Raw genomic sequence first — 15,405 nt, forward strand, 5'->3', positions numbered from 1 at the left:
AATGCCTCTCTACAACTAGGCCAATTCCCCTCAGCCTGGAAGGAAGCTTTGCTTGTGCCCATCTTAAAGAAATCTGATGCCGACCCCACGCAATTCAGTAATTATCGGCCTATTTCTCTCCTTCCAAAACCCGCGAAGGTTTTGGAAAAGGCAGTCCAACTACAACTAGCAGAATACCTAGAGACCAATTCTCTTCTGCATGACTCCCAGTCCGGTTTCCGGACTGGATTCAGTACTGAGACCGCACTGCTAGAAGTAGCAGAGACTGTGCGAGAGTGTGTGGCCAAGGGCGAGGAGGCCATGCTGGTCCTCCTCGACCTATCCGCCGCCTTCGATACGGTGTCCCATAAAATCCTTCTTGACCGTATGGAGCAGATTGGATTGAGCGGCGTCGCCCTATCGTGGTTGGGTTCTTTCCTCCAAGGACGATCACAGAGGGTTCTTCTCAGACCTTTCGAATCAGAATGTAAACCTCTGGTACGCGGAGTCCCACAGGGCTCAGCGTTAAGTCCTTTCTTCTTCAACGTTTACCTAGCCCCGTTGGCCAAGGTAGTAGAGGCATGTGGAGTCAGAGTGATCTCTTATGCTGATGATACTCAGCTCATATTTTCTTTTAGCGATCACTCTGACTCCAGCCTCTCCAGTTTCCGCCACTGTCTTGGCGAAATCTGTTCTTGGATGTCCACGAACCACCTGCGACTTAACACTGACAAGACGGAGGTTCTGTTCTTCAACCAAAAAATGACCATCCCACCTACATTATGGTGGCCAACGATACTTAACCCCCCCCCCCCCCACCCCGGTTCACTCTGCCCGTAATCTGGGGTTTATATTTGATGATACGCTATCCTGCAGTTCTCAAATCAATAAGGTCACTTCGGTCTGCTTTGGTAAATTAAAAATGATGAGGAAGATCTTTCCATTTTTGCCAATTGAGGCACGCAGAACTGTCACCCAGGCCTTAATTACCTCCCACCTGGATTATGCCAATAGTTTATATGCGGGGGCCCCTCTATACCAAATTGAACGTCTCCAGGTGGTGCAGAACGCTGCCGCAAGATTGATTGGCAATATCCCTTACAGACATCCTATCTCAGCGTTTCGTAAAGAGCTTCATTGGCTGCCTATAGCCAACCGTATTAAGTTCAAAACGCTCATCCTCGCCTTTCGAGCTTTGAATGGAACTGGCCCAGATTATTTAAGAAAGAGACTGAGATTGTCCCACTCGGTTAGGGATCTTCGTTCCAACAATCTGCGCCTCATGACTGTGCCAAGATTCCGTCGCACAAGAATGGGTGGCAGAGCTTTTGCTGTTTTTGCAGCCAAATATTGGAACAGTTCACCGATTGATCTTAGATTTGCCCCTTCTGAAGCGCTTTTCCGCAGACGCCTGAAGACTTGGCTATTTTCATCTATTTAGATTACTTCCTCTTCTCCTGCTGACAGTTTTAGCGCCGGGACACCCCTGTTGGGGGTAGCCGTGCGCTTTACAAAATCCGTAAATAAATAAACATGACTCTGAAGAGTACAGAAGTAAAATGGTACCATTTCAAAGTTCCTAATACCACTTAAGCTTTTGAGCGGAAGCATGTAATAAATATATCAATTTTTCTGGAAAAGTAAGAGTGGATATTGGTTTTTACCTCAGATGGGCCTCGAACCCACAATCCCTGGCTTAGGGGGCCAGTGCCTTATCCATTAGGCCACTGAGGCACAGATAAACACTTGCAGTCTAGAGGCAATATTTAAATGTATTCAATCGTCAAACACTGGTGTCTGTACACAGGACATTTCTCTGTTCTCTCCATAAGTAAACTTCCCATTTTCATCCTCTTCCATCCCCGACTTTAACACTCTGTTCTGTGCTATAATGGAGGCTCTGCATTTCGAGCAAGTGGAGAGAAATTGGAGGAGAACCACTTTCGACTCAACACTTCTTCTTTCCTGGATGCTTTTCTCAATAAAATGGGCTTTGACAGTGGTATCAAGCCATCCTTGTCTTCAGCAGGACACAGAAAAAGGCACCAAGTCTCCTAACCAAATTCAACCAAACTCTGCAACTTAATAGACCAATGCTTTACAAATTAGCCAACTGTCTCATCAGCAAAGGCAGCCAATGTGCCAATCCTTTATAATTCTTCTGTAGTACTTTTCTGTCTCGTAGGCAAAATTAGCACTTTAACTGCACAAATCATACAGATTTTACACTTAAGGCACTCCATGAACACATACTTACACACCTTGCATTTCATCTACACACCCTTAAGCTAAAAACCCATTCTGTCAAGTCACAATTCTGCAAACCTATTACATATTCAGTGCGTGTACATAGAAGCACTTTTTAATGCCACTAAAATGGACAAGATTTTAGGCTGAAGATGCAATCTAAATGACTGTGCAGTATGTACTCCACTTCATGAATAATTAGGAATGAGAACATGATGGCTATAAGAGTATTGGAAGAGCCTGCTTCCATTCTGAACGGAAAGCTGAGTTGTGTGACCATTGGCAAAAACCAACCACGAAGGGACTCGAACCCTCACTCTTCTGATCCGAAGTCAGACGCCTTATCCATTAGGCCACGCAGTCATATGTCCTGCTGTGCTTATTTTTATAATGTAGGTGGTATGCAAGGATGGAAAATCTGATATTCATAGTTATTTAGGTTTACATCCCATTGTGTTTTTTCAGCTCCTTTCAATTAAAGCACTCTTTTGGAATCTATATAATGAGAATGTCACCAGTACGATAAGCTTTTGTTTTCTTTTTGCATTTAAACCTCTTTCTTCATGAGATTAAAGCTCAGTTGTATGCTTTACATAGCTCTGGATATTTCCAGAAGTGGAGAGAAACTGTTTTGACAGTGGTACAAACTGCTCCTTTCTGGATATGCCAATTTACACACACTCAAAGGTTGTATACATTTCATGAATCCTGACTTGCACTATTCAAGTAGCTGAAAGCCTGTCACCACCTCTAGAAACAACAGTTACACCAATCCAATTCATATCACTTTTTTCCAAAGGAATATCTTCTGCCGGATCAAAGTTGCATCTGACAAAGATAGGTGTTTAAAAATCTACTTTGTAGTTTCAGAACACCAACATGACCCTGAAGAGTACAGAAGTAAAATAGTACCATTTCAAAGTTCCTAATACCTCATAAGCTTCTGAGCGGAAGCATGTAATAAATATATCAATTTTTCTGGAAAAGTAAGAGTTGCTATTGGTTTTCACCTCAGATGGGACTCGAACCCACAATCCCTGGCTTAGGAGGCGAGTGCCTTATCCATTAGGCCACTGAGGCACAGATAAACACTTGCTGTCTAGAGGCATTATTTAAATGTATTCAATTGTCAAACACTGGTGTCTGCCCACAGGACATTTCTCAGTTCTCTCCATAAGTGAACTTCCCATTTTCATCCTCTTCCATCCCCGACTTTAACACTCTGTTCTGTGCTATAATGGAGGCTCTGCATTTCGAGCAAGTGGAGAGAAATTGGAGAAGAACCACTTTCGACTCAACACTTCTTCTTTCCCGGATGCTTTTCTCAATAAACTGGGCTTTGACAGTGGTATCAAGCCGTCCTTGTCTTCAGCAGGACACAGAAACAGGCACCAAGTCTCCTAACCAAGTTCAACCACACTCTGCAACTTAATAGACCAATGCTTTACAAATTAGCCAACTGTGTCATCAGCAAAGGCAGCCAATGTGCCAATCCTTTATAATTCTTCTGTAGTACTTTTCTATCTCGTAGGGAAAATTAGCACTTTAACTGTACAACTCATACAGATTTTACACTTGAAGCACTCCATGAACACATACTTACACACGTTGCATTTGATCTACACACCTTTAAGCTAAAAACCCGTTCTGTCAAGACAAAATTCTGCAAACCTAGTACATATTCAGTGCGTGTACATAGAAGCACTTTTTAATGCCACTAAAATGGACAAGATTTTAGGCTGAAGATGTAATCTAAATGACTGTGCAGTATGTACTCAACTTCATGAATAATTTGGAATGAGAACATGATGGCTATAAGAGTATTAGAAGAGCCTGCTTCCATTCTGAATGGAAAGCTGAGTTGTGTGACCATTGGCAAAAACTGACCACGAAGGGACTCGAACCCTCAATCTTCTGATCTGAAGTCAGACGCCTTATCCATTAGGCCACGCGGTCATATGTCCTGCTGTGCTTATTTTTATAATGTAGGTGGTATGCAAGGATGGAAAATATGATATTCATAGTTATTTAGGTTGACATCCCATTGTGCTTTTTCAGCTCCTTTCAATTAAAGCACTCTTTTGGAATCTATTTAATGAGAATGTCACCAGTACGATAAGCTTTTGTTTTCTATTTTACATTTAAACCTCTTTCTTCATGAGATTAAAGCTCAGTTGTATGCTTTACATAGCTCTGGATGTTTCCAGAAGTGGAGAGAAACTGTTTTGACAGTAGTACAAACTGCTCCTTTCTGGATATGCCAATTTACACACGCTCAAAGGCTGTATATGTTTCATGAATCCTGACTTGCCCTATTCAAGTAGCTGAAAGCCTGTCACTCCTCTAGAAACAACAGGTACACCAATCCAATTCAAATAATTTTTTCCAAAGGAATATCTTCTGCCGGGTCAAAGTTGCATCTGACAAAGATAGGTGTTTAAAAATCTACTTTGTAGTTTCAGACCACCAACATGACTCTGAAGAGTACAGAAGTAAAATGGTACCATTTCAAAGTTCCTAATACCACATACGCTTCAGAGCGGAAGCATGTAATAAATATATCAATTTTTCTGGAAAAGTAAGAGTGGATATTGGTTTATACCTCAGATGGGACTCGAACCCACAAACCCTGGCTTAGGAGGCCAGTGCCTTATCCATTAGGCCACTGAGGCACAGATAAACACTTTCATTCTAGAGGCAATCTTTAAATGTATTCAATCGTCAAACACTGGTATCTGCACACAGGACATTTCTCAGTTCTCTCCATAAGTAAACTTCCCATTTTCATCCTCTTCCATCCCCGACTTTAACACTCTGTTCTGTGTTATAATGGAGGCTCTGCATTTCGAGCAAGTGGAGAGAAATTGGAGGAGAACCACTTTCGACTCAACACTTGTTCTTTCCTGGATGCTTTTCTCAATAAACTGGGCTTTGACAGTGATATCAAGCCGTCTTTGTCTTCAGCAGGACACAGAAAAAGGCACCAAGTCTCCTAACCAAGTTCAACCACACTCTGCAACTAAATAGACCAATGCTTTACAAATTAGCCAACTGTGTCATCAGTAAAGGCAGCCAATGTGCCAATCCTTTTTAATGTTTCTGTAGTACTTTTCTATCTGGTAGGGAAAATTAGCACTTTAACTGCACAAATCATACAGATTTTACACTTGAAGCACTCCATGAACACATACTTACACACCTTGCATTTCATCTACACACCCTTAAGCTAAAAACCCATTCTGTCAAGTCAAAATTCTGCAAACCTATTACATATTCAGTGCGTGTACATAGAAGCACTTTTTAATGCCACTAAAATGGACAAGATTTTAGGCTGAAGATGCAATCTAAATGACTGTGCAGTATGTACTCCACTTCATGAATAATTAGGAATGAGAACATGATGGCTATAAGAGTATTGGAAGAGCCTGCTTTCATTCTGAACGGAAAGCTGAGTTGTGTGACCATTGGCAAAAACCAACCACGAAGGGACTCGAACCCTCAATCTTCTGATCCGAAGTCAGACGCCTTATCCATTAGGCCACGCACTCATATGTCCTGCTGTGCTTATTTTTATAATGTAGGTGGTATGCAAGGATGGAAAATATGATATTCATAGTTATTTAGGTTTACATCCCATTGTGTTTTTTCAGCTCCTTTCAATTAAAGCACTCTTTTGGAATCTATATATTGAGAATGTCACCAGTACGATAAGCTTTTCTTTTCTTTTTTGCATTTAAACCTCTTTCTTCATGAGATTAAAGCTCAGTTGTATGCTCACATAGCTCTGGATATTTCCAGAAGTGGAGAGAAACTGTATTGACAGTAGTACAAACTGCTCCTTTCTGGATATGCCAATTTACACACACTCAAAGCTTGTATACATTTCATGAATCCTGACTTGCCCTATTCAAGTAGCTGAAAGCCTGTCACCACCTCTAGAAACAACAGTTACACTAATCCAATTCAAAACATTTTTTCCAAAGGAATATCTTCTGCCTGGTCAAAGTTGCATCTGACAAAGATAGGTGTTTAAAAATCTACTTTGTAGTTTCAGAACACCAACATGACCCTGAAGAGTACAGAAGTAAAATGGTACCATTTCAAAGTTCCTAATACCTCATAATCTTCTGAGTGGAAGCATGTAATAAATATATAAATTTTTCTGGAAAAGTAAGAGTTGATATTGGTTTTCACCTCAGATGGGACTTGAACCGACAATCCCTGGTTTAGGAGGACAGTGCCTTATCCATTTGGCCACTGAGGCACAGATAAACACTTGCAGTCTAGAGGCATTATTTAAATATATTCAATTGTCAAACACTGGTGTCTGCACACAGAACATTTCTCAGTTCTCTCCATAAGTAAACTTCCCATTTTCATCCCTCTTCCATCCCCGACTTTAACACTCTGTTCTGTGCTATAATGGAGGCTCTGCATTTCGAGCAAGTGGAGAGAAATTGGAGGAGAACCACTTTCGACTCAACACTTCTTCTTTCCTGGATGCTTTTCTCAATAAACTGGGCTTTGACAGTGGTATCAAGCCGTCCTTGTCTTCAGCAGGACACAGAAACAGGCACCAAGTCTCCTAACCAAGTTCAACCACACTCTGCAACTTAATAGACCAATGCTTTACAAATTAGCCAACTGTGTCATCAGCAAAGGCAGCCAATGTGCCAATCCTTTATAATTCTTTTAGAAGTACTTTTCTTTCTCGTAGGCAAAATTAGCACTTTAACTACACACATCATACAGATTTTACACTTGAAGCACTCCATGAACACATACTTACACACCTTGCATTTCATCTACACACCCTTAAGCTAAAAACCCATTCTGTCAAGTCAAAATTCTGCAAACCTATTACATATTCAGTGCATGTACATAGAAGCACTTTTTAATGCCACTAAAATGGACAAGATTTTAGGCTGAAGATGTAATCTAAATGACTGTGCAGTATGTACTCCACTTCATGAATAATTAGGAATGAGAACATGATGGCTATAAGAGTATTAGAAGAGCCTGCTTCCATTCTGAATGGAAAGTTGAGTTGTGTGACCATTGGCAAAAACCGACCACGAAGGGACTCAAACCCTCAATCTTCTGTTCCGAAGTCAGATGCCTTACCTATTTGGCCACGCAGTCATATATCCTGCTGTGCTTATTTTTATAATGTATGTGGTATGCAAGGATGGAAAATATGATATTCATAGTTATTTAGGTTTACATCCCATTGTGTTTTTTCAGCTCCTTTCAATTAAAGCACTCTTTTGGAATCTATATAATGAGAATGTCACCAGTACGATAAGCTTTTGTTTTCTTTTTTGCATTTAAACCTCTTTCTTCATGAGATTAAAGCTCAGTTGTATGCTTTACATAGCTCTGGATATTTCCAGAAGTGGAGAGAAACTGTTTTGACAGTAGTACAAACTGCTCCTTTCTGGATATGCCAATTTACACACGCTCAAAGGTTGTATATGTTTCATGAATCCTGACTTGCCCTATTCAAGTAGCTGAAAGCCTGTCACCACCTCTAGAAACAACAGTTACACCAATCCAATTCAAATCATTTTTTCCAAAGGAATATCTTCTGCCGGGTCAAAGTTGCATCTGACAAAGATAGGTGTTTAAAAATCTACTTTGTAGTTTCAGAACACCAACATGACTCTGAAGAGTACAGAAGTAAAAAGGTACCATTTCAAAGTTCCTATTACCACATAAGCTTCTGAGCGGAAGCATGTAATAAATATATCTATTTTTCTGGAAAAGTAAGAGTGGATATTGGTTTTTACCTCAGATGGGACTCGAACCCACAAACCCTGGCTTAGTAGGCCAGTGCCATTAGGCCACTAAGGCACAGATAAACACTTGCATTCTAGAGGCAATATTTAAATGTATTCAATCGTCAAACACTGGTGTCTGCACACAGGACATTTCTCAGTTCTCTCCATAAGTAAACTTCCCATTTTCATCCCTCTTCCATCCCCGACTTTAACACTCTGTTCTGTGCTATAATGGAGGCTCTGCATTTCGAGCAAGTGGAGAGAAATTCGAGGAGAACCACTTTCGACTCAACACTTCTTCTTTCCTGGATGCTTTTCTCAATAAACTGGGCTTTGACAGTGGTATCAAGCCGTCCTTTTCTTCAGCAAGACACAGAAACAGGCACCAAGTCTCCTAACCAAGTTCAACCACACTCTGCAACTTAATAGACCAATGCTTTACAAATTAGCCAACTGTGTCATCAGCAAAGGCAGCCAATGTGCCAATCCTTTATAATTCTTCTGTAGTACTTTTCTTTCTCATAGGCAAAATTAGCACTTTAACTGCACAAATCATACAGATTTTACACTTGAAGCACTCCATGAACACATACTTACACACCTTGCATTTCATCTACACACCCTTAAGCTAAAAACCCATTCTGTCAAGTCAAAATTCTGCAAACCTATTACATATTCAGTGCGTGTACATAGAAGCACTTTTTAATGCCACTAAAATGGACAAGATTTTAGGCTGAAGATGCAATCTAAATGACTGTGCAGTATGTACTCCACTTCATGAATAATTAGGAATGAGAACATGATGGCTATAAGAGTATTGGAAGAACCTGCTTCCATTCTGAACGGAAAGCTGAGTTGTGTGACCATTGGCAAAAACTGACCACGAAGGGACTCAAACCCTCAATCTTCTGATCCGAAGTCAGACGCCTTTTCCATTAGGCCACGCGGTCATATGTCCTGCTGTGCTTATTTTTATAATGTAGGTGGTATGCAAGGATGGAAAATATGATATTCATAGTTATTTAGGTTTACATCCCGTTGTGTTTTTTCAGCTCCTTTCAATTAAAGCACTCTTTTGGAATCTATTTAATGAGAATGTCACCAGTACGATAAGCTCTTGTTTTCTATTTTACATTTAAACCTCTTTCTTCATGAGATTAAAGCTCAGTTGTATGCTTTACATAGCTCTGGATTTTTCCAGAAGTGGAGAGAAACTGTTTTGACAGTAGTACAAAGTGCTCCTTTCTGGATATGCCAATTTACACACGCTCAAAGGTTGTATATGTTTCATGAATCCTGACTTGCCCTATTCAAGTAGCTGAAAGCCTGTCACCACCTCTAGAAACAACAGTTACACCAATCCAATTCAAATCATTTTTTCCAAAGGAATATCTTCTGCCGGGTCAAAGTTGCATCTGACAAAGATAGGTGTTTAAAAATCTACTTTGTAGTTTCAGACCACCAACATGACTCTGAAGAGTACAGAAGTAAAATGGTACCATTTCAAAGTTCCTAATACCACATACGCTTCAGAGCGGAAGCATGTAAGAAATATATCAATTTTTCTGGAAAAGTAAGAGTGGATATTGGTTTATACCTCAGATGGGACTCGAACCCACAAACCCTGGCTTAGGAGGCCAGTGCCTTATCCATTAGGCCACTGAGGCACAGATAAACACTTTTATTCTAGAGGCAATATTTAAATGTATTCAATCGTCAAACACTGGTATCTGCACACAGGACATTTCTCAGTTCTCTCCATAAGTAAACTTCCCATTTTCATCCTCTTCCATCCCCGACTTTAACACTCTGTTCTGTGTTATAATGGAGGCTCTGCATTTCGAGCAAGTGTAGAGAAATTGGAGGAGAACCACTTTCGACTCAACACTTGTTCTTTCCTGGATGCTTTTCTCAATAAACTGGGCTTTGACAGTGGTATCAAGCCGTCCTTGTCTTCAGCAGGACACAGAAAAAGGCACCAAGTCTCCTAACCAAGTTCAACCACACTCTGCAACTAAATAGACCAATGCTTTACAAATTAGCCAACTGTGTCATCAGTAAAGGCAGCCAATTTGCCAATCCTTTATAATGTTTCTGTAGTACTTTTCTATCTCGTAGGGAAAATTAGCACTTTAACTGCACAAATCATACAGATTTTACACTTGAAGCACTCCATGAACACATACTTACACACCTTGCATTTCATCTACACACCCTTAAGCTAAAAACCCATTCTGTCAAGTCAAAATTCTGCAAACCTATTACATATTCAGTGCGTGTACATAGAAGCACTTTTTAATGCCACTAAAATGGACAAGATTTTAGGCTGAAGATGCAATCTAAATGACTGTGCAGTATGTACTCCACTTCATGAATAATTAGGAATGAGAACATGATGGCTATAAGAGTATTGGAAGAACCTGCTTCCATTCTGAACGGAAAGCTGAGTTGTGTGACCATTGGCAAAAACCGACCACGAAGGGACTCGAACCCTCAATCTTCTGATCCGAAGTCAGATGCCTTATCCATTAGGCCACGCAGTCATATGTCCTGCTGAGCTTATTTTTATAATGTAGGTGGTATGCAAGGATGGAAAATATGATATTCATAGTTATTTAGGTTTACATCCCATTGTGTTTTTTCAGCTCCTTTCAATTAAAGCACTCTTTTGGAATCTATATATTGAGAATGTCACCAGTACGATAAGCTTTTGTTTTCTTTTTTGCATTTAAACCTCTTTCTTCATGAGATTAAAGCTCAGTTGTATGCTCACATAGCTCTGGATATTTCCAGAAGTGGAGAGAAACTGTTTTGACAGTAGTAAAAACTGCTCCTTTCTGGATATGCCAATTTACACACACTCAAAGCTTGTATACATTTCATGAATCCTGACTTGCCCTATTCAAGTAGCTGAAAGCCTGTCACCACCTCTAGAAACAACAGTTACACTAATCCAATTCAAAACATTTTTTCCAAAGGAATATCTTCTGCCTGGTCAAAGTTGCATCTGACAAAGATAGGTGTTAAAAAATCTACTTTGTAGTTTCAGAACACCAACATGACCCTGAAGAGTACAGAAGTAAAATGGTACCATTTCAAAGTTCCTAATACCTCATAATCTTCTGAGCGGAAGCATGTAATAAATATATCAATTTTTCTGGAAAAGTAAGAGTGGATATTGGTTTTCACCTCAGATAGGACTCGAACCCACAATCCCTGGCTTAGGAGGCCAGTGCCTTATCCATTAGGACACTGAGGAACAGATAAACACTTGCAGTCTAGAGGCATTATTTAAATGTATTCAATCGTCAAACACTGGTGTCTGCACACAGGACATTTCTCAGTTCTCTCCATAAGTAAACTTCCCATTTTCATCCCTCTTCCATCCCCGACTTTAACACTCTGTTCTGTGCTATAATGGAGGCTCTGCATTTCGAGCAAGTGGAGAGAAATTGGAGGAGAACCACTTTCGACTCAACACTTCTTCTTTCCTGGATGCTTTTCTCAATAAACTGGGCTTTGACAGTGGTATCAAGCCGTCCTTTTCTTCAGCAGGACACAGAAACAGGCACCAAGTCTCCTAACCAAGTTCAACCACACTCTGCAACTTAATAGACCAATGCTTTACAAATTAGCCAACTGTGTCATCAGTAAAGGCAGCCAATTTGCCAATCCTTTATAATGTTTCTGTAGTACTTTTCTATCTCGTAGGGAAAATTAGCACTTTAACTGCACAAATCATACAGATTTTACACTTGAAGCACTCCATGAACACATACTTACACACCTTGCATTTCATCTACACACCCTTAAGCTAAAAACCCATTCTGTCAAGTCAAAATTCTGCAAACCTATTACATATTCAGTGCGTGTACATAGAAGCACTTTTTAATGCCACTAAAATGGACAAGATTTTAGGCTGAAGATGCAATCTAAATGACTGTGCAGTATGTACTCCACTTCATGAATAATAAGGAATGAGAACATGATGGCTATAAGAGTATTGGAAGAGCCTGCTTCCATTCTGAACGGAAAGCTGAGTTGTGTGACCATTGGCAAAAACCGACCACGAAGGGACTCGAACCCTCAATCTTCTGATCCGAAGTCAGATGCCTTATCCATTAGGCCACGCAGTCATATGTCCTGCTGTGCTTATTTTTATAATGTAGGTGGTATGCAAGGATGGAAAATATGATATTCATAGTTATTTAGGTTTACATCCCATTGTGTTTTTTCAGCTCCTTTCAATTAAAGCACTCTTTTGGAATCTATATAATGAGAATGTCACCAGTATGATAAGCTTTTGTTTTCTTTTTTGCATTTAAACCTCTTTCTTCATGAGATTAAAGCTCAGTTGTATGCTTTACATAGCTCTGGATATTTCCAGAAGTGGAGAGAAACTGTTTTGACAGTAGTACAAACTGCTCCTTTCTGGATATGCCAATTTACACACACTCAAAGCTTGTATACATTTCATGAATCCTGACTTGCCCTATTCAAGTAGCTGAAAGCCTGTCACCACCTCTAGAAACAACAGTTACACTAATCCAATTCAAAACATTTTTTCCAAAGGAATATCTTCTGCCTGGTCAAAGTTGCATCTGACAAAGATAGGTGTTTAAAAATCTACTTTGTAGTTTCAGAACACCAACATGACCCTGAAGAGTACAGAAGTAAAATGGTACCATTTCAAAGTTCCTAATACCTCATAATCTTCCGAGCGGAAGCATGTAATAAATATATAAATTTTTCTGGAAAAGTAAGAGTTGATATTGGTTTTCACCTCAGATGGGACTCGAACCCACAATCCCTGGCTTAGGAGGACAGTGCCTTATCCATTAGGCCACTGAGGCACAGATAAACACTTGCAGTCTAGAGGCATTATTTAAATGTATTCAATCGTCAAACACTGGTTTCTGCACACAGAACATTTCTCAGTTCTCTCCATAAGTAAACTTCCCATTTTCATCCCTCTTCCATCCCCGACTTTAACACTCTGTTCTGTGCTATAATGGAGGCTCTGCATTTCGAGCAAGTGGGGAGAAATTGGAGGAGAACCACTTTCGACTCAACACTTCTTCTTTCCTGGATGTTTTTCTCAATAAACTGGGCTTTGACAGTGGTATCAAGCCGTCCTTTTCTTCAGCAGGACACAGAAACAGTCACCAAGTCTCCTAACCAAGTTCAACCACACTCTGCAACTTAATAGACCAATGCTTTACAAATTAGCCAACTGTGTCATCAGCAAAGGCAGCCAATGTGCCAATCCTTTATAATTCTTCTGTAGTACTTTTCTTTCTCATAGGCAAAATTAGCACTTTAACTGCACAAATCATACAGATTTTACACTTGAAGCACTCCATGAACACATACTTACAGACCTTGCATTTCATCTACACACCCCTAAGCTAAAAACCTGTTCTGTCAAGTCAAAATTCTGCAACCCTATTACATACTCAGTGCGTGTACATAGAAGCACTTCTTAATGCCACTAACATGGACAAGATTTTAGGCTGAAGATGCAATCTAAATGACTGTGCAGTATGCACTACACTTCATGAATAATTAGGAATGAGAACATGATGACTATAAGAGTATTGGAAGAGCCTGCTTCCATTCTGAATGGAAAGCTGAGTTGTGTGACCATTGGCAAAAACCGACCACTAGCGGACTCGAACCCTCAATCTTCTGATCCGAAGTCAAACGCCTTATCCATTAGGCCACGCGGTCATATGTCCTTCTGTGCTTATTTTTATAATGTAGGTGGTATGCAAGGATGGGAAATATGATATTGATAGTTATTTAGGTTTACATCCCATTGTGTTTTTTCAGCTCTTTTCAATTAAAGCACTCTTTTGGAATCGATATAATGAGAATGTCACCAGTACGATAAGCTATTGTTTTCTTTTTTGCATTTAAACCTCTTTCTTCATTAGATTAAAGCTCAGTTGTATGCTTTACATAGCTCTGGATATTTCCAGAAGTGGAGAGAAACTGTTTTGACAGTAGTACAAACTGTTCCTTTCTGGATATGCCAATTTACACACGCTCAAAGGTTGTATATGTTTCATGAATCCTGACTTGCCCTATTCAAGTAGCTGAAAGCCTGTCACCACCTCTAGAAACAACAGTTACACCAATCCAATTCAAAACATTTTTTCCAAAGGAATATCTTCGGCCTGGTCAAAGTTGCATCTGACAAAGATAGGTGTTTAAAAATCTACTTTGTAGTTTCAGAACACCAACATGACCCTGAAGAGTACAGAAGTAAAATGGTACCATTTCAAAGTTCCTAATACCTCATAAGCTTCTGAGCGGAAGCACGTAATAAATATATAAATTTTTCTGGAAAAGTAAGAGTTGATATCGGTTTTCACCTCAGATGCGACTCGAACCCACAATCCCTGGCTTAAGAGGACAGTGCCTTATCCATTAGGCCACTGAGGCACAGATAAACACTTGCAGTCTAGAGGCATTATTTAAATGTATTCAATCATCAAACACTGGTGTCTGCACACACACCATTTCTCAGTTCTCTCCATAAGTAAACTTCCCATTTTCATCCTCTTCCATCCCCGACTTTAACACTCTGTTCTGTGCTATAATGGAGGCTCTGCATTTCGAGCAAGTGGAGAGAAAATTGGAGGAGAACCACTTTCGACTCAACACTTCTTCTTTCCTGGATGCTTTTCTCAATAAACTGGGCTTTGACAGTGGTATCAAGCCGTCCTTGTCTTCAGCAGGACACAGAAACAGGCACCAAGTCTCCCAACCAAGTTCAACCACACTCTGCAACTTAATAGACCAATGCTTTACAAATTAGCCAACTGTGTCATCAGCAAAGGCAGCCAATGTGCCAATCCTTTATAATTCTTCTGTAGTACTTTTCTATCTCGTAGGCAAAATTAGCACTTTAACTGCACAAATCATACAGATTTTACACTTGAAGCACTCCATGAACACATACTTACACACCTTGCATTTCATCTACACACCCTTAAGCTAAAAACCAATTCTGTCAAGTCAAAATTCTGCAAACCTATTACATATTCAGTGCGTGTACATAGAAGCACTTTTTAATGCCACTAAAATGGACAAGATTTTAGGCTGAAGATGCAATCTAAATGACTGTGCAGTATGTACTCCACTTCATGAATAATTAGGAATGAGAACATGATGGCTATAAGAGTATTGGAAGAGCCTGCTGGTATGCAAGGATGGGAAATATGATATTGATAGTTATTTAGGTTTACATCCCATTGTGTTTTTTCAGCTCCTTTCAATTAAAGCACTCTTTTGGAATCTATATAATGAGAATGTCATCAGTACGATAAGCTTTTGTTTTCTTTTTTGCATTTAAACCTCTTTCTTCATGAGATTAAAGCTCAGTTGTATGCTT

The 15,405-nt window shown here is 39.9% G+C and overlaps 7 non-coding genes across 7 annotated transcripts; all 7 read right to left on the minus strand.

Moving 5' to 3' along the window:
- Nucleotides 1-1,640: 1,640 nt before the first annotated feature.
- On the minus strand, nucleotides 1,641-1,713 carry TRNAR-CCU (transfer RNA arginine (anticodon CCU)). Its single transcript has one exon. It is a non-coding gene; the product is annotated as a tRNA-Arg (tRNA).
- An 803-nt stretch (nucleotides 1,714-2,516) lies between these two features.
- On the minus strand, nucleotides 2,517-2,589 carry TRNAR-UCG (transfer RNA arginine (anticodon UCG)). The gene has a single exon. It is a non-coding gene; the product is annotated as a tRNA-Arg (tRNA).
- A 2,236-nt stretch (nucleotides 2,590-4,825) lies between these two features.
- Nucleotides 4,826-4,898, minus strand: TRNAR-CCU (transfer RNA arginine (anticodon CCU)). Its single transcript has one exon. It is a non-coding gene; the product is annotated as a tRNA-Arg (tRNA).
- Nucleotides 4,899-8,883: 3,985 nt separating this feature from the next.
- TRNAR-UCG (transfer RNA arginine (anticodon UCG)) lies at nucleotides 8,884-8,956 on the minus strand. The gene has a single exon. It is a non-coding gene; the product is annotated as a tRNA-Arg (tRNA).
- A 644-nt stretch (nucleotides 8,957-9,600) lies between these two features.
- On the minus strand, nucleotides 9,601-9,673 carry TRNAR-CCU (transfer RNA arginine (anticodon CCU)). Its single transcript has one exon. It is a non-coding gene; the product is annotated as a tRNA-Arg (tRNA).
- An 803-nt stretch (nucleotides 9,674-10,476) lies between these two features.
- TRNAR-UCG (transfer RNA arginine (anticodon UCG)) lies at nucleotides 10,477-10,549 on the minus strand. Its single transcript has one exon. It is a non-coding gene; the product is annotated as a tRNA-Arg (tRNA).
- Nucleotides 10,550-12,069: 1,520 nt separating this feature from the next.
- Nucleotides 12,070-12,142, minus strand: TRNAR-UCG (transfer RNA arginine (anticodon UCG)). Its single transcript has one exon. It is a non-coding gene; the product is annotated as a tRNA-Arg (tRNA).
- Nucleotides 12,143-15,405: the final 3,263 nt, after the last annotated feature.

Source organism: Lissotriton vulgaris, chromosome 5 (genome assembly GCF_964263255.1).
Source record: "Lissotriton vulgaris chromosome 5, aLisVul1.2, whole genome shotgun sequence".
Classification (NCBI taxonomy): domain Eukaryota; kingdom Metazoa; phylum Chordata; class Amphibia; order Caudata; family Salamandridae; genus Lissotriton; species Lissotriton vulgaris.